Source organism: Prionailurus bengalensis, chromosome D1, assembly GCF_016509475.1.
Source record: "Prionailurus bengalensis isolate Pbe53 chromosome D1, Fcat_Pben_1.1_paternal_pri, whole genome shotgun sequence".
NCBI classification, from domain to species: domain Eukaryota; kingdom Metazoa; phylum Chordata; class Mammalia; order Carnivora; family Felidae; genus Prionailurus; species Prionailurus bengalensis.
This window is the reverse complement of record NC_057346.1, coordinates 88675435-88695122: the sequence shown is the minus strand read 5'-3', so window position 1 is coordinate 88695122 and position 19688 is coordinate 88675435. Positions and strand designations below refer to the sequence as shown.

Sequence of the window (19688 nt, the reverse complement as noted above, 5' to 3'; positions counted from 1 at the left end):
TGCCGCATTGTACATTTGTCACAATGAATAAAGGTATATGGATACATTGTTGTTGACTAAAGTCCGTACTCCAATAGAATTTCCTTAGTTTTTACCTCATGTTCTTTTTCTGTTACAGAATCCCATATTGTATTTAAAGTTATCATGTCTTCTCAAGATTCCTCTTAGTTTCCTAGACTCTCCTTGTTCTTCGTGAGCTTAACAGTTTACAGAAGTACTAGTTGTGTCTTTTGTGGAGTATCCTTCAATTTGGGTTTGTCTCCGGTGTTTCTCCTGATTCGGTTGGCATTGTAGGTCTGGGGGGCAGAAGGTCACAGAGGTAAAGTACCCAGCTTATCACATGCTGTCAACATGACGTTAACCCCGCCCACCTGTCTGAGACAATGTTCATCAGGTTTCTCTACTGGAAAGCTGTTCCTCTTCCGCCAGGCCTCCCCATACTGTCCTCCCCAGAAGGAAGTCACCACCCCCAGCCCACACTTAAAGGGAATGAATTCATGCCTCTCTTCCTTGAGGGGGACGCATCTCATACATTAGTTGGAACTATTTTGTACGAAAGATTTATCTATTTTCCCAGTCATTCATCATTATTAATCATGGATACATGGATATTTGTTTTATACTTTGGATTAAAATCAAATACTATGTTATTTTTTGATTGCTCAAAGTGTTCAAGCTTGGGCCTTTGGGAGCTCTTTCAGTTGGCTCCCGCATCACTTTGACACGCCCTATCATGCTCTTTTTGTGACCACTCTCTTACTTTCTGGTGCTATCACATGCTCCAAGCTCGTCCTTTGTACTGTTGCTCCATTCCCAGAACCTGCTGTTTCTCCCGTGGGACAACGGGTCCTTTTATCAGAGACTGGCCTCAGAATCCTGGAGCTGGGCGTGGCATCTGCTCATTGCTCCTGGGCCGAGCGGGGCATTCCTTTCAAGAGAAGATTTTCAGAAACTGGGAAAAGAGCAGCCACATCTATACTAAAGTTCTGGGATGAAATAAGAAGGAAGGGGCTGGCAGAGGCAGTCTGAGCCTCTTGCTGAATCAGCAACTTTACATGGACACCGCTCAGAGTCCTGTGGCCTCTGCTTTGGGGGGTGGTTCTGTAAACAGGCAAATATATGGCCACAGATGCGTTAGGGAGGGGCTGCTCATTCAGGGTTCCTCAGGGGGCTGGCTTCCCCATTACTAACTTATTGGGGCTTTCTCTGCTCACCCCGGAGCAGATTTTAGCCCATTCTGTGTTCCAGGCACTGCCCTAGGCTCTCACTGGACCCTCACAGCACCCTGCAAGGTACTTTCGATATTGTTGGCCCCGTTTTACTGCTAGAAAGGCTAAGGATATGCCCAGCATCCCTGGGTAAGGGACTAACCTGGCATTCAAACCTCAGCATGGCCCTCAAATTCTCTTTATTGGGCTGTGCTGCCCTTCAGTGTGCTCTGTGAACTCACTCGTTTTCAGTGCAGGAGTGGACTGTGTTGTCTCAAGTTCATGGGCCCACCCTCTCTGCTTTCTCTGATCAGAATGGTCATCCCAGAAAAGTGTAAAGAGTGTGTGTGTGTGTGCGTGCACGTGCGCGCGCGTGCACGCACACATATACACATGCCTGTCTGTCCATCCTACAGGCTCTCCAGAGGCTGCTGTGCAAATGTCCACCACCCCCCCCACCCCCCCGGTAGGAAGGTATATCCCACCACAGCCCTGGTGCTGGGAACTACATGATGATTAGTTTCAGAAGAAAGTCAGCACTTTTAGGAGACCAAAGAGCGAAGGCTGATGCAGCCCACAACAGGGGACCATGGCTGTGTACACATTTAAAGGCTTGTTTCAAAGATATTCAATGGCATAAGAAAATGCTTTACCATGTAATAAGTGAAATGATACAACACCGTAAGTTTAAAAACTATGTCAATACTTCTTTAAGTAATGACATGATGGGTGATTCTTATTTTTTACCTTCTACTGAACTGTATTTTCTGTACTTCAATGCAGTAAACAGGCATTAATTGTTATTATAATAAAAGTAACTTGGGGTGCCTGGGTGGCGCAGTCGGTTAAGCGTCCGACTTCAGCCAGGTCACGATCTCGCGGTCCGTGAGTTCGAGTCCCGCATCGGGCTCTGGGCTGATGGCTCAGAGCCTGGAGCCTGTTTCCGATTCTGTGTCTCCCTCTCTCTCTGCCCCTCCCCCATTCATGCTCTGTCTCTCTCTGTCCCAAAAATAAATAAACGTTAAAAAAAAAAAAAGTTAAAAAGTAACTTAATGTAAAGCTAGTGAGGGAGCTTCATTCTTAGGACCATCCTCATCTAGGACTGATTTTCTTGTTAAATATGTTTGTCTTATTTTTTTATGTGCTTCATCCACGTCTTCTGTGGGGACACTCCCTCTAAGGAAGCCCATCCTAGCATTGAATCATTGCCAAAGAATAAGTGGCAAGACTTTTAAAAAAAAGTCACGTAATGAGATAGAGCTTCATACCCCCTAGGATGGTTCTAACCAAAAAGACAGACAGTCACAAGTGTTGGTGAGGATGGAGAGAAACTGGAACCTTCACAGACCACTGGTGGGAACACAAAATGATCCCACAGTCACTGTGGAAGACAGTTTGACAGTTCCTTGAAGAGTTAAACATAGGATTGCCATAAGGCCCAGCAATTTCACTCCTAGAGAGACTCTTAAGAGAAACGAAAATATATGTCCTCACAAAAACTTGTATGTGAATGTTCACAGCAGCATTATCCATAATTACCCCAAAGCAGAAACAAACCCAATGTCCATCAGCAAATGAATAGGTACACGAGAAGTGGTTTATCCAGACAACCGAAGATCGTGGGGCCACAGAAAGGAGTCAAGTACTGTGCGTGCTATAATGTGGATGAACCTTAAAAGCATTAAGCCATGTAAAAGAAGCCAGACACTAAAGACTGCTGCTTGTGTGACTCCAAGATAGGTGAGTCCACAGAGACAGGAAGTAGGGTTGGGGTGGTGGTGGAGATGGAGATGGACAGTGAGGTGTGGCCATGAATGGGTGCAGGGTGTCTTTTGGGGTGATGAAAATGCTCTGGAATTAAATCATGGTATGTTTTCACAACTCTGTGAATGTACTAAAAACCACTGAATTGTACCCTTCTAAGGGATGAATTTTACGATGGGGGGGGGGGGGTGCGGTTGTATCTCAATTTAACAAAAACAATGGATTTTGACTTGTAAAGGCCGGCCCGGATTTCCTGGAATGGAAGGGAAGCATGTGAGCTCTTACTTCAGAGCTGTGTGATGGCGGGCAAGTTGCTTAACATCTTACAGCGTCATGTTCTTAATGGTAAACTGGGAACACCGTTAAATCTCCAGTTCCGTGGGACATTTCGTTCTGACCCCGTGCTCCTTCTCCAACTCCTCCTCCAGACTACAACTCTTAACCGCTCCCCAAGGAGGCCGGCTGTCATCCCTGTAAGGGGAGCTGCCTTTTTACTTTTCCATCCCAGCAGGAGAGCCCCTCTATTGAAACCACCTCTTCCTGGAGAGACTGAGGTCCTGGGGGGATGGGGCAGGGAGAGGGCTCATCCTGCCAAGCTGTTTCCAATGTTTATTTGAAGAACTGAGAGTCAAATAGGCAGTGGCTTTTTCTAAAACTTGTAGTTAATGGAAATGTCACGAAGGTTCTAAGTTCAAAGCAGCCGTGGAGCCCTTGTGTTTATTTTTCAGATAAACACTTTCTTTCCCTTTCTCCCTTCTTCCCTCCTTTTGTCTCTCTCTCCCTCCCTCTGTTTCTTTTTAAGGTAAAAGAGTGGGAGAGCTGGGGGCGAAGAGGGTGGGCTCAAGTCTGCAAAGCTGCTGTTTACCAGCAGTGGACTAGAGCATAACAGTTGGTGGCAGGGCCTTGCAGACCGTTTCAGTGCCCTTCCCCCCGCCCAGCTTTTGGATGAGGATCATGGCTGGGGAGGGCTGAGGTTGGCGGTCATGCTAACACACCCTCTCTCCTTCCTTTCTGCTGTAATGTCTGTGGCAGAGCGGTCAGCACCCAACAGGCCCTTGCCCTCTGACGTCTGCCCTCCCGGACATGCTATTGGAGGAGACTGACGTCACAGATACGGTTTTTTTCTTTCGCCTTTAACGTCATCTGAAGCCAAAGCCGTTATTTTGGTTTGCTTTAATAGTGCAAGTGTCCAATCCAGGTTCCCTGAACATGGGTTTTTCAACTTACTAAGCATCTTCCATGTTCTTGGAACTACAGGGATGGCAGAGAGAGGGAAGGAGGAAGGCGAAAAATAATAGCCTTCTGCCCTTCGTAACCACTCCCGTGTCCAGCCAGAGGACTCGGCAGAGGAGCAGAGTTCAGCAGAGTCCAGCGGCAGTCACAGTGAGCCGACGAGGGCGGCGGCATGGACAAGGACAGCCTCCGTCCGCTGTGTGCCCACTCTGTGCCTGGCATCGCCCTGAGCCCACATTCGTGTAGTCTCCGCTCATCCTCCCTCTTGCTTTCTGAGAGTGAGCGTTAGCCCCATTTCAGACAGGGAAACAGGCTCAGAGGAGGTGTTGCTGGTCTGAGGCCATATGGCAAGTCAGCGGCAAGACTTGAGGCAGGGCCTGCCTGATTCGTAAGCTGGGCTCATAACCACTGCACTGTGGTCAGGGGAGGCTCTGGGCAGATGGTGGCCAGTTGCCGGGGAGAGAGAAGATGGACACAGATGGGGGAAGCCGCCAATGTTGAGGCTGCAGTCATGAGCATTTTAGACTCTGAACCAGTCTGGATAGACACACACACACACACACACACACACACACACAACACACCCCAGAGTTGTGCAGGAATCCTGGGCTCCCAGATTTGGGAAGAATGGCACCACAGCACATGAGGAACTTGGGGTAGAGGGAAGGGCCCCACCACGGGAAGGGGGTTCACTGGTGTGGACACAGGACTGGGGCTATAGAAGCTGCTACAAGATGGAATCGGATTAAGAAAGAACTTTCTAGCTGTTGGAGCTGCACATGAGCTCTCTTAGGAGGAAGCGAGTCTGTGGCCCCTCAGACAGTGCCCTTAGACAGCCACTTGGCATATTGGCTGGGCGTGTCGAACATCAGAGCCATGATCAGCTGGAGCTGTAGGTCCTGGGCCGCAGTGGGGCACAGGGGGTGAGTATAGATAGCGTGGCGGCCACACGTTGAGCCTGCACCGTGGGGAAACACGAATGGGCTTGGAGGCCATGTGGTTTCTGTAGTCCCTTTCAGCCTTGGCTCTATAAATATGTATGTGATGTGCTCTGGTTTGTTTGGGGGGGCGGGGCGAGGGTAGGAGAAATGTCATTTGTGTGTGTTTTTCGTAAAGCCCTGGGACAGAGTATCTCCTGAAACTTCGTCAAGGAGTTCAAAAGACTTTGATTCTTTCTCACCTTGGCCATCTGGCAGGTGGCTTGGGGGGGGGGGGGGTGGATGGTGAGATCTCCAGGGTGACAGATTGCTTCATTCAGCCTCAGTGTAGTTTGGGGACATGCCGACTGGTTAATGATTGGAGAATGGGCCCGATGCCGGGGAACAGGATAACCTTTCTCTGCCCTCCCCTCACCCAGACCCACTGCCCACTGGTTGTGACCCCTGCCCCGGGCAGAGGCTGCGAAGTGAAGATGATGGCACTCAGATGGGGGCAGGAGAAACTCCCCGGGAGAGAGAGAAGGCTCATCTGCTCGGGCATGAGCGAGAACGTGGGGGCTGTGTGGGCGGAGGCCTCTGCTCCGATCATGGTGGTGGGGGGCAGTGTAAACAGAGCTGGGGCGCTGCACGTGAGGAAGTGAGGAAAGGCTGAGTTAGCAGAGGGGCGGGAGTGGCGGTGGGCACCCCCCTCCTTTCATTGCTGCTCAAATCCAAGAAAGAGCCGGCCCAGCTGTCTCGAGAGGACTTCCCCGTGCTGCCTCTTCTCTGGCCAGTAGCCAGCACATCTTGGGTCGGGGAGGGCCCTGGGGAAGGGGTTTTGCCCAAAAAGACTGATTCACTATTTCCACCGGGTCCGCGGGCCGTCTTGGTGGGCAGATCACACGCCAGCCTTGTAAACTCGCTCCGCGCTTGTCCCTGTGACGTTTATAGCCCCATGGGGAGCTGGCTTTTTAATGAGCCTAATTTGAGACTATAAGTAGGAGTTTGTAAAACAAACAGTGAGGGACTCCGGCCAGAGCCCAAAGTTGCAGTTGAAGCGCACAGGGTCACATACAGCACGGCAGACAGGCGGAGCTGCTGTCCCCAAGGCAGCGGGACAGGAGCTCCCCAGGGAGAGGCCTCCCTCCCGGGGAAGCATGTGGCAAGCTGTCTTTCCCCTGCACCTGCGGCGTAGCAAGAGCCCTTCCCAGGTGGGTTCTGCACGGAAAGCACTGAGAGTCCTGGGTCCCCCAGTGGGAGAAGAGGACCCCTTTGAGAGTGGGCCTGTGTGCAAGTCCAGGACTAGGTGTCAGCGGGCCAGAGGCCCCAGCGCCCCTCCCTGGAAGACAGCCCCGTAGCCAGGCCTCCGAGGCCTCAGGGAGTGAGAGTCTCTCACCCAAAGACACGTGTGAGGAAATCCCCCATCTTCCTGGAGCTTTAATTCCCTTTTGGTAAGACCTGGTTTTCAAGTTTAAGGACGAGGTGGAGGGTGCTGATGTCTGTTAGGAGGGTCTGTTAATAAGGTCACCTCTCTAACAGGTGCCAGGTGGGAAGGGAAGTTCCTCAGCTCTCAGGTGGAGCCCTGAGGGCTCTTCTCTGTGCTAGAGTGCCGGGGTTTAAAGTGACTCAGGGGACACTCTGCCCACTCTGAAGTCATATTCAAGGGGTCCCTCCTGACTTGCCCCAAATTATGGACCTCTAGAATGGCGTGTGCTGTGGCTGTTGAAAACAATGATGAGAAACATGATCGGGGCACCTGGGTGGCTCAGTCAGTTAAGCGTCCAGTTTCGGCTCAGGTCATGATCTCATAGTTCATGAGTTCGAGCCCCGCGTCGGGCTCTGTGCTGACAGTTGGGAGCCTGGATCCTGCTTCAGATTCCGTGTCTCCCTCTCTCTCTCTGCCCTTCCCCCACTCGCACTCAGTCTCTCTCTCTCTCTCTCTCTCTCTCTCTCTCTCTCTCTCTCTCTCAAAAATAAACATTTAGAAACATGATTTAGGGCCATGGAGAATGTCCATGAAATATTAAGTGAAAAAGGAAGTCATTAAAGTGTATGGTAGGGTTCCTTTTGAAAAATTAAAAGTATGTACACTCAGAGGCATTAGGTGCATATTCAAAAGCCTGAAGGATATAAGACCATAATGTTGATGGTGATTATCTCCATGTGGTAAAGTTACAGCGATGTTTATTTTCCTCTTTTTGCTTCCTTGGGTTTCTAAAATTAAAATAAACTGTGAGTGCCATTTCACAGATACTCACCTGGTGGCAGCCGAATGGTCTGCCAAGAAGGTCCCCCATGAAGGGAGCTTTCCAGCCCCTAGGTCTGAGCTAAATGAGGGCTGGAGTTGCCAGCCTAAGCCCTTAGGGAACTCGGCCTTGTGGACCACAACCACTCTGCTCTCGGTGGAGTCTGATGAGCATCTCCACAGCCAGCCGGAATGGACAGCCGGCTTTAAGAAGTCATGGGATGGGGCCTCCACTGAGGCATGGGGGCCCTGGAGAATGGGGGAGATGGCTTCATTGTCGGATTTTCCACATGATTGCATTTGAACAAATGGCTCTATGGCTTAAAAATATTTTTGGAAACATACTTTACAGAAATCCTCTTGTGTTAGAGAAATCACTACGTCTGCAAGTCACAGGAAACCTGACGGTTATAGTCTGGATTGTGTCCCCCACCCCCAAACTCATATGTCCTAATCTCCAGAACCCCAGCACGTGACCGTATTTGGAGATAGAGCCTTTAAGCAGGTAATTAAGGTAAAATGAAGTGATAGGAGTGGGCCCTAATCCGGTGTGAGTGATGTCCTTATAAGAAGAGATCAGGACACAGACACACAGAGCAAGGTCGTCTGTAAGACACGGCGAGAGGCCTCAGGAGAAAACAGCCCTGCCAGCGCCTGAACTTGGACCTGCAGCCTCCAGGATCGTGAGACTATAACCTTCTGTCGTGCAAGCCCCCCAGTCTGTGGTACTTTGGGAGGACAGCCCTAGAAAAACCAAGAGGGGGATATTTTTCTCTTGTAGAACATTCCAAGACTGGCAGTTCCTGGTGGTGGTCAGCTGTCTGAGACCCAGGCCCTTTCTGCTCCCTGCTCCCATCCTTAACATGTTGGCTCTCACCCTGCCCTTGTCCCTTCACTCAGGTCCACCCCCTCCACCGCAGGACCATGGGGACTGGACGGTGCTCCAGCGTTTGCCGCAGGCGGCCTGCCTCCTGGTTGCACAATGGCTGCTGCTGCACCTTCCTCAGATATCGTGTTACACCGGAGCCAGTAAGAAAAGCAAAAGTTCTGCCAGCTGGCTGGGTGACCTGTATCCTCTTAGATCAGGGAAAGCAACATCTTCGAGAACCCCTGAAGTCTTGACCGTATGTCTCGTTGTCCAAAACCGTGTCGCACAGGTATAGGGAGGCCAAGGAAAGTGTCCCCCAGGGCTCATAGTACATAACTATTCCAGACAGAATAGTTCAGGGGTTCTGATAGAAGGAAGGAATGGCATTGGATAGGTCACTGAGAGCATCAGCACAATTTCAAGCATCCAGTGACTGTTTTCATACATCTTAGTGGGGAAAGATCATGGGGTCCTTCAAGATCAGGTCCTTCAAGATCAAGTCCCTCAAGAGTGACACAGTGAAATTTGGGGTGTCCTCAGCTCAGAAATGAGCATTCTGCAGGGACCTCCTGTCTATAAATGAGCTTTCCTCCGGCTACCTCCTCTCCACCCTCTTCAACCCACTCTGGTGACGTGCGATGTTATTCAGCCATATTGACGAGGGACTGTTTGCTTCTCATAAAGTCTTTACAATCCCTTCGGGGTTCTTGGAGTGAGTGGGGGCTTTCTGAAACATCCTGTTATTTCCCCTCCCTCGCCATAGCTCATGACAGCACATAGCAAAAGCCCTCTCTCCAGATTCTGTCCAAATTCCTATTACTGACTCCAGCCCCCTCCTCTTGCATGTATTATGCTGCATTTTAAGTATTTGTCTACATGTCTTTCCTTTCCTCTAGGGCAGGATCCTGGGTCTATGCACCTCTGTATTCCTAGTGCCAAGCTGAGGGTAATTAATTGGCCTATAAGGGACATTTGCATAAGCGAATGAGTCACGGGAGTAGCACAATGCTAAAATTTCTGTAGCCCCTCAGATGCTCCAAATTTGAAGCCATCACTTAATCTTGACACAGAGCGTCCTAGGGCCTTAGGGAATGTGTTCTCTGTCACCAGGACGTAACTGCTTGCAAGCAGCCGCTTCTCCATGTGTGGGGGGTGGGTATGTGTGTGTGCATCCCGTATGAGTTATGAAGGGGACACCACTGCCTCTGGGCTCTGGTGTCCCCTGCACACTTAGCATTGGGGTGTCTTTGTCCTGGCCCGGATTTCAAGGCCTGTGTTATAAAAATACTCCCGTTCTTTGTGAGTTACTTTTTTGAGCCGGGTATATTGAAAGTTGCCAACTACTTAAAAGTGACCTAGTGGAGTACGTGGGTGGCTCAGTCAGTTGAGCATCTGACTTTGGCTCAGATCGTGATCTCATGGTTGGTAGGTCTGAGCCCCATGTCGGGCTCTGTGGCTGACAGCTCAGAGCCTGGAGCCTGCTTCGGATTCTGTGTCTCCCTCACTCTCTGCCCCTCCCCACTCACTCTCTTTCTCTCTCTCTGTCAAAAAAATAAAATAAACATTAAAAAAAAAAAGTGATGTAGGAACATCACCAATTTTAAAGGTAGTCAAATACAGTTTTCACTTATTTGGGCTTAAAAATGATACCTTGCTGAAGTTTAGTTCTAAAAATAGGATCTGCTACTTCTGTCTTTGATATTCAAGTGTTTCATGCAAAAGTTTAAAGAAATGCCCAGCTTTATGGAGGTAAGAGAGCCCAGGCAGCAGGCTGGGTGGATTTTGGATTGTGAAGTCCCAGGGAAGTGGGCCAGCAGTGTGGATCCTAGTCTAATGCTACCTCCCATCTGTTCACACGCTGCTGCCTGATTCTGTGTCGAATGTGCATGGGACCCTGTCACTCAAGGGCTTAAGCCCCTTCCGAATGTGCATGGGACCCTGTCACTCAAGGGCTTAAGCCCCTTCCGTGGGTCCGTATTGCCCTGAGGACAGAGCCTGGTCTGTTAGAGCCTCGTGACTGGTGCCCTCCACCCTGGCCCCTCCCTGAGGCCTGTCACATTCTGCCCATCGCTGCACTACCCCTCTCAGTCCCTCCAAGGTGCTCTGGATTAGTACCAGGGTCAGCAGGCATGGCCCCGGGGCCAAATTTCACTGACACGTGTTTTTCTATGACCCACAAGCGAAGAATGAATTTTACATTTTACATGGCTGAAAACGTTCATTAAAAGACGACTATTTCGTGACACGTGAAGGTGAAATGCGAATCCATGTTGATACTTTCATACATGGAACACGGCTACGAGCATTTGTTTACATGTTGCATGTGCACATTACACGGGCCAAGTTGAGTAGTTGTGACAGAGACCTGCAAAGCCAAAAATACTTACTCTCTGACTCTTTACAGGAAAAGTTTGCTAACCCTTGGATTAGTACTGGCTCCAAGGGTGGGTGGAGAGAGGGCAATGGTCTGTTAGCCACCACCCAGGCTGCTCCAAATAAACACCATCTAGTACAAATAAAGTGTTTACTGTACAAACACAACTTCATGACAAGTTCCCATAGGGCCTCTCCCTAAACTATCATCGTTCCTGAACCTTTCTAAATCGACTTTTCCTCTCCCTTGGAAGACCCATCTAACCCCTTCGTGAGACTGGTATTTACTCATCATCAGCTGAGATGTCCCTTCCTCCAGGAAGCCTTCCTGGACCACTAGGCCTGGATAGTCTGGCTTAGACACCCCTCCTCTGGGCTCTTTGTGCTGTCTCTAGCCCTTTTCACACAATCTTGACTTGGCTGTTGTACCATCTACCCTCCTTCCCTAGACTACAAACATCAAGAGGGTGGGGAACTTGTCTGTTCACTTTTCTATCCCCAGAGCATAGCTACTTCCGCACATGATTAGGTCATCTATAAATAGCTGTTGCATAAATGAGTGAGTGAATGAATGCAGAATAAATAACCCCTCTCTGGTGAGTAAAGCATGATTCTTTATCAGTGTAGACCACAGTGGTCTTTAGGAAAATAATGGGATAGATTGGCTTTGGGTTCATCCCTTCCTCCTAATGGTGGTAAGTACTTTTATACGGTACCTGATGGCTTCATTCCAAAGCCATTGGCTCTGGGAATCAGTGAAGCCATTTATAAGAATATTCCCATTTACTACATGCTTACTATATGTCAGGAATTTTGCTAAGTGCTCACTTAACCTCTTTTAATACTCAATCCTGAGAGCTAGGAGCTTTTTATACAGATGAGCAGATTGAGGCTCAGAGATGTTAGGCAACTACTCCAAGGTCACACAGCTAATAAGATTCAGAGCTGAGTTTTAAACCCTCTTCTCTCTGACTCATGCTATTAAATCATCTAGAGAGTCCAATAGTCAAAACCCTTTGGAATGGGACCCAAAGCCAACTGAAGCAGGTTAGATTTGTTAGAAGAACTCGAGCGTAGTAAATTTCTGACTAATGTACTCATGATCTGTTAATAAATGCCTTGGCCATCTGCCCGGGACCTTGTGATATTTGCCTCATTTTTAACCCCCAAGGGGTGACTTGTGCACGTTTTGGGTGCTTGGCTCACTTATCCCTCTCCTCCCCTCTGGGCTGACGCTTGGAGACTTCTCTGCTCCCCTCTTCTTCCTACTGGCAGCACTGGTCTCTAACAGGAGATGTGGCTCAACAACCACTCCTGCCCAGGGTTTGCCTCTTCTCCCACCCCTGTGCCCACCGGTCCCCCCAGGCCAGCACCAGCAGCCCGAGACTTCTTTTCTGGGTTAGTGATTCTGGTCGTGTGGTGTAAAGATTTCCCTGGCTGTCCCCGTCCTCAGGTACCAGCGTATTGCAGCCTGCACCTGTCACAGCGGCTGCTGGAGGTCTAGGCCACCATGTGGCTGCATCGTGATCACACAGGCTCAGTGAGGTAGGTACACAGCTGGGCTGAGTGTCTGGCAGGATCCTCCAGGAAGTGCCACTGGTGATGCAGCCCCTGAGTCACCTGGAGTCACCACCAGGTGACGGTGCTGGTTCTCAGAGGGGCAAATTCTTGGAATGAGGCACGCAGACAAAATCTTACCACCGCATTAGCAATGTAGAACTGTTTCTGCCTGGATTTCTTCCAAAAAGAATGTCCTTTCCTCTTACCTGTGTGTGTGTGTGTGTGTGTGTGTGTGTGTGTGTGTGTGTGTGTGTGGTAATATTTCTATAAAACAGCCAGGTTTTCCTTTTATTTACCTTTTTTATTTTTTGCCTCCATGAGCTCACAATGGTTTCATAATGGTTTTGTTTTTATTAAAAATATAGGTAGTAATTATTTAATCAGTAGGAAAAAAAGTATGAAGAATAATGGAGAAAAAAGTCATCTAAAAGTCTCCCATGCAGAAATAACTATCTTTTATGTTAGATGGCCCCCATTCCAGGCTCTTTATAGGTAACTCAGTTATAGTAGTTTCCTTTTTAACATTCACTTGTTTTCTTATATAAAAATTTAATTTCCGATAACTAATGTCCTGCCACATTTGAAGTTAGAGATACTCCTTTGCTCAGAAGAAACATTGGTCACCCTCCTCATTCTCGAAGGCTATCCTTCCCTCCCTACCCCCATTTCCCTAATAACGATAACATTTTACTAAGCCAATAAATCATAATCATTGTAAAAAAAAGTTTCAGAAAGCATGGTAATTCAAACATAGAGAGAACCACTCTTACCTCGGTGGCTGTGTGCATTGACTGGGGGAAAGGCTGATATTTTAGGGTGATGACCGTGTGTGTGTATGCACCCATGCGTGCTGAATGTGTTGCCTTTATACAAAAGTGGCTCTGTGCTGGCCTTGGCTCACAGGAATTACGGTGCTCGCCCACTGTGGGCCAAGGACGGCATTCGACAAAGGACCATGGTCATGTGGTGGCTTCTTTTTTTTAAGAGGCGGCGGTTCCAAGACTCGTGCTTTCTGGTCACTCAAGCTCTTGGTGTGTTACATCAATACTTTGCAGAGAGGCCACCCAGAATCTCTTAAAAAGTATTCTAAACACCACGGAGATGTTTTTCCACGGGAAAAAGCTCAGTAGGTCACTGTGAGTTTTCTGCTCCGTGCTGCCCAGTGTTGTGACTATTGCTGGTTTTTCCAGAGTTCACCTTTAGGTTTAATTTCCTGAAATTGATCTGCTTGGTTACTCTGGCTTTATTTCACTCTCTTGCAAAGAGGGGAAATGTCAATGAACAGACTGCATTTTATTAGGTTTTTTACTCTAAAAAAATTAAGCAGCAATCCACGATCTCTACTAGTTTGTTCTTTTATGGGCTCCCAACATGTGTCCCCTGGGTCTGTGACAGAACCGATAGGCACCCTAATGACACAAGTGGCCAGAATGCCAGTGAGCCAGCGTCCCTCGTGGAGACTCTGGGCTCCCCCCTACTACTTTGCTGGGCTGTTGTTTTCTGGTGGCCCCACTCTCCCCCCGTAAATCCTCACCCTGCTGGGGGCTCCCCTGAGAATTGGGTGAGTCAGTCCTGAGGTCACAGGTGCTGTTGCCAGCTGGAGGGGAAGAGGGTGGCCCCAAGGCCGGCTCCCCAAGCGGGTCTGCTGCCAGCCAGCCCAGGACTGTCACAGCTTCCAAAGGGAGGTGAGTTCCAGCCCAGAATTCATGGTGAGGTTTGCTTTTTACCATCTTTTTAAAAGAGAACTGGGGATGCTGGCAAGGAGCACGCTGCACTTCAGCAGCCTTTGATCTTGCCCTTGGTTCTCTGGCCCCTAGCTCCCCGGGCAGTCGTAAATGTGTCTTATGATTTTACTGTTTAACAGTGAGCTCCTAGTCCCCTGGGCCTGACTTAACTGGAAGACCATCTTTAGCCAGTCGTGTTCTGATAACTTAGCCAGCGTAAGGTGTTAACCAGAGCGCAATTATGTTTGCTTTTAATTTCCTGACCCTGAAGAAGAAAGGAAAGTGCACTGCTAATGGGACTGGGGAGTGGAGAAGGAAATGTTCTGTCCCTGGCCTTGAACGGGGGAGAGCCGCATGTGAGAGGTGGTTGTACGTGGTGCTCTGGATTCCAGGGTCGGACAGGCTGGGTCAGAATCCCACCTCTGTCATCTTCTAGCTTAGTGACCTTAGCCAAGTGACCCAGCCAACAGTGTGCCTCACTGGTAAGTGGAGCAAGTGATAGTATTAGCTACTAGCTACTAGAAATAAGACCGCTGCGAGGGTCTTCGTGTGGGTTCGAATGGTTCATCCCATTCCTGGCATAGAGTACCTGCCACTCACTACGGGGTAGCCCATCTCCATTCGTTATTAAGCCATGGTTAAACCCCATTTCCCAAACTCAGACCACGCTCCTGCCTCCCGGGCTCTCATCTTCTCTCAGTTGAACTTTTGGGCCTCACAGTATCGTGGTCTCACCTTCAGATGGGTCCTGGCCAAGAGTTCGATGAGCTATCAGTTATTCTTGATGAATCCTTTTTGCATGGGTGATTGCCAGTTCACCAGGTTTTTTCTTCTTACTTCCCTCGTCTTCCCCTTGCCTCAACACCCACCCCCAACCTTAGAATGTCAGGAGAAACACCACTCGGTGAAGTTTCTCTAGAATGGACTATCCTTACGCTCCATTTGGGTCTCTCTAAAAACTATCCATGCTTTAACTTTTCAGCACTTTGTTTCAGTATGACTAATATCCAACACTGGGCATTAAACGTGCTATATATAAAATTCCAGATCAGAGAATGGAAACACTTTTTAAAGAGCAAAAAAGTGTCGGATTATGTGGGCTGTTTGGAAACCATTCAGCGGGGCAATATAATTTTTATTTTCAGAAGCTTATGGATTGAACCCCACCCAAAGCTTCCAGCTCCTAAGAAAACCAGTAGAATCCACCCTGCCAAGTTTCCTCACAAGGGCAATAAAAGAGTAATCCTCTGCATCCCGGTTTTCATTTTAAAGAAACAGGAGACAGGCGGTGGCCTCTGCTGTCTTCACAAATGAGCTTCCCTGAGCCGGTTGCTAGTGAGCCCGGTGGGCAGTGTCACGGGCGGGGGTGGGAGAGGGTGCTGCACACACAGCCTTGCACAGACACCTGAGCCCACTGCAGTCACGCTGCCCTGAAAACATTTACAGGTCTAGGGAGAGCACTGGTAATAGCTTGTTGAGTTGCGGGGACAGTTATATTACAGTCTTGATGGTGTTTTGATGACCGGTCAGAAAAGCTGACCCATAAATCTATCCAGTTTTCACACACAAAAAAGGACTTCTTTACCCTTAAAGTTGAGTGTGTGTGCTGCGGAGGGAGACTGGAGCTGTGGGGGAAATTAAACCATAGGAAATAATAATAACAGGGTCTGTTCGTTCCCACTGTTGACAGTTCAGAAGTTAAAGAGTGGAATGAAAGCGGGGAAGAAGGTTTGGAAGGCTACACTTCAGTGCTAGAGCACACAGAGAGGCCAGACTGTAGGGTCCCGGGGCTGGAGAAGACTCTAGAAGCCATTGACTCTCCCTGAGAACAGAACGAAATCCCCATTGATTTGGCCTTTGGACTAAGCCCTGCTTCTGAAAAACCTGAGCACTGAAAGTCTGGTTTGTCAACCCAGTGTGCAATCCATCTGCTTCTGGCGTGGCGCTTGCTTGGGGGAGCTGGCAAGCTGCAAACTGAAACCCAGGTTGATTCCTGGTTGGCAACCCCTGGCAAGAAGGCGGGGTTCCCAGGCCTCTGCTCGGTGGCTTTCCCATGTAACTCAAGGGCGCCCTCTCTGGGCGCTGGTGGAGAATCAGCTGGGAAGAAAACGTGTTGCTTTTCCAAACCCAGGGCTGGCACAGAGCCAGGTGACCAAACTCACAAAACAAAACAGCTCAGAGAAACAGGGAGCAGATAACGCGTAGGCTTCTCAGCTCTGCTGATTTCCTGGGAGGTGCTGGGTATTTCCCCCGTTCACTGGCAGAATTGTTTTCATCCTTAAATTTCAGAGAAAGTTCTTCTAACCTGTGGAAAGGTACTTAAATGCCCTTGTTGCAGGGCAGTGGGGAGTCACGGAAGAGGACTGACCAGAGTAAGGGCCGGCAAGGATGGGACAGGACTGGTGGGGGGAGACAGGAGGCTGCTGTAGCATCTGGTGAGGGGAGACAGTGGCCCGAACTGGGGTCCCGGCAGTGGCGGATGTTTGAGATGCTGAAGTGGTAAAAGCAGCAAGGCTTGTGGTTGATCGGATGTGTGCGGGAGGAGGAGGGAGACTTGATAAGGATGACTCATGGGCCGTCCTTGTGCAATTGGGTGGATGTGGCCCCGTGCTCGGGAGGGGACGGTGGAGGAGGGAGCCGCAGCTTTAGGGGATGAGATAATGAGTTCCGAGATTCAGGAGTTGGGCAACCACATTGAGAAAAATTGAGTGAGGGAAGATTATGGTTCTGTGTGTAGACTGAGAAATGTGGAGGCTTCACCTACAGTCAAAGTACACTCGAGTGGAACACTGTTTCAACAGAAATGCTGATTTTTATAGAAGGTACAGGATAACTCCATCAGACTTACTGCCTCCTGCTGCTCCCGACTCAGTAGGTCGTGTCGCAGTAATGATCTGAGTTGATGCCTGTGGGTTTTCTTTGTGACTTTTACAGAGTTCAGCAGGATTGATCAGGGATGTCCTTGTGAACTGATCACAAGAGAAGCATTCCAACATGCTTTCTGTTCAATCATGACTGAAATAATCTTTCCTAAAGATTTTATTCAATGGAAAAAAGAGAGAGATGCTCTTTCTGTGTGTTGGGGTGGGGGGAGGTGTGCGCACACGTTTCTGTGGGGGGGGGTGTGTGCATGCGTGTGTGTGTGTGTGTGTGTGTGTGTGTGTGTGTGTGTTTAAAATCCCTTTTTCCAGAATGACCTTGCCCTGGGCCCCTATCATAAGGCTGGGAATTTGTGTGGGGCTAAGAAGGCACTGACGTGTTAAGAGAACGTAAAGATTTTCCATCTCCACGGAGAGCTGCTGAGGAGCAGGCTTATAAGAATTTCAGATTGACATAAAAAAGGCTTTTGTGAGGGCAGATGCAGAAGACAAGTGGTGGAGCTGCATTCTGGAAAGATCCGAGGGAATAAGAGGACAGCCTCCATCTGTAGACTTCCATGGGCGGCCTCCAGGGATCCTTGGCAAGAGGTGCCTAGAGACCCATTAAAAGGAAAGTGCTGTTTCTGGATCTTAGTTTCTCTTTCCTCCTGTCAGACCCCGGGGCCCAAACAGAATGGAACCCCTCTTCTCACAAATCTCCTAGGGTTGTTTAAAGGACAGGGCGGCCACAGGTAGGCCGCCATTTCATTTCAGTAGCTTGAGAGTCAAGAGATCGAAATTCTAGCCCCAGTTCTGTTTCTGACCCTCAGTATCCTTGGGCACATCTTCTGGGGGCCTCTGTTTTCTCATCTGTAAGATGGGTGCAGAGAGTACATCATGAAGTTTTGGGGATCCAGTGTGATCATGCGGTGGGGTTATCACAGCGCCTGGCACATAGTAAGCCCTCAATGGAAGTCAGACGTGGCTGTTCACTGGCAATGGCCGCCCCACCTCCCTTGCCGGAAGAATACATTACTCCATGTTAAACGTCTCTTAAAAGCAAAAGGTACTACGCAAAAGCTCTGATGCCATCAATTATTATGATTAATAATAGGTTCATAATTACTTTTGCCACAATATTAAGTGAAAGCCCCTCTGCTGGGTGATGACTAGGAAGATAGGAACCGTTATTAATGGAGCTGCCAGCTCGTGTTACTGGATCCATTGACATAATATTTCTCCCTGGGAATCCTTTGACAAATCGGCTGAATTTCCTATTCCCTTGCCCTAAGCACTGTAAATTTGATCCACATGTCCCCAGTGTTGTTTCTGTAGATTAATAATGAAGAAGGGAGGGGAACACAGCCTGCACAGGACCCATAGATGTGTGGAAACTCTCCCAAATGTTTGGGCTGTCTGTGGGTTAGAGCTTATAGAGTGTGTGTGTGTGTGTGTGTGTGTGTGTGTGTGTGTGTGTGTGTGTTGGAAGGGGTGCAGATTCCCTTTCATTTTACTTGTTTTAATGCTCAGAGCCAGCTCTCCCTAATGTGTTTGGGCACTCAGCTGTCAGGGAGAGTTTCTGCTTTGGGGAACAGGGTTGGGGCATAGGGGGAGCCCAGTCGTGCCCTCCCCATCCTCCCACTGGGAAGCATGCTTTGAGGAAGTGCTCTGAGGCCCTGCCTTGCTGCGTCAGCACTAGATTTGATGGGAGGGGCCGCTGCCATCCCGGAGGGCTGAAGGGGGGTTGAGGGGGGCAGTGAGGCAGCACAGAGGAGGGCAGGGAGGCTGGGTCAGGCGAAGGGCAGGCAAGCAGGGCAGGGCTGATTGTCAGCTGAACCTGCACAGCGGTCAGAGAACTCTGCCCGGGTCCGGGCAGAGGAGGAGTGTCATGTGTGTTTGCCCCACGGGAGAGGAACACACAAGACGCAGCAGGGGGCTTCCTGGGTGAACCAGGCGGTGGTGATACAGCGGTATCAGCACATGCACAGTCCACCGACCCGGGGCAGCCACGGGAGAGCCTTGGTGGTGCGCTCGTCGGACGTGAGCTTACGAGAGGGATTAGGTGTACACATTTGAGAGCCCGTCAGATCCAGATTCAAATCCTAGCTCCGCCTCGGAGTTGAACAAGTTATTCAAACTCTCTGAACATCAGTCACCCACTAAAATGGGGACAGCAGTGCCTACCTTACAGAAAGAATAAATTAAAAAAAAAATTTTTTAATGTTTATCTTTGAGAGAGAGACTGAGTGTAAGCTGGGGAGGGGCAGAGAGAGAGAAAGACACAGAATCTGAAGCAAGGTCCAGGCTGTCGGCACAGAGCCCGACGCGGGGCTCAAACTCACGGGACTGCAGGATCATGACCTGAGCCGAAGTCGGACGCTTAACCGACTGAGCCACCCAGGGGCCCCTAGAAAGAATAAATTAGAAGGTGAAAATTAAGCCTACATTCCCAGCATGTAGCAAAAATGAGAGCGACAGCCCCCAACAGAGCATTTCCTCTGAGCCACACGCTGGTGCAACATTGACATCCAATAGCTCATCAGTCCTCACAGCCACACAGTGAGGGAGGTGCTCTCCTTATCTGCGCTTAACATGCAAGGACTCTGAGGCACAGAGAAGTGCAGTAAGTGGCCTGAGATCACACCGCTGGTTAAGTGACAGAGCCAGATTCGGGAGCCCAAACGTCCCAGCTCCAAGGCCCCGTCTTCACCGCGCTGCTCACCGTCTATAGCAGTCACCATCCTCATTACATTTCCGTGTGCAGGACAGGGAATTCTAACCCAGATCTGGCCACATCCCAGGGGCTCTCCAGCTGTCTCAAGGCATTTTAAGAGATATTCCCCAAAGTGACTGATTACGGTCCTGTGGGTATTTTTCTTTAAAAAAAAGAAAAAAGAAAAAAAAAGTGCAGGGGGCTATTGGACAAAGATGCATTGAT

The 19688-nt window shown here is 49.4% G+C and overlaps 1 protein-coding gene across 1 annotated transcript in view; it reads left to right on the top strand.

Moving 5' to 3' along the window:
* The window catches only part of ABTB2 (ankyrin repeat and BTB domain containing 2), a 175287-nt gene that overhangs the window by 108175 nt on the left and 47424 nt on the right, over positions 1-19688 (top strand). The gene's annotated exons all lie outside the window — the stretch shown is intronic.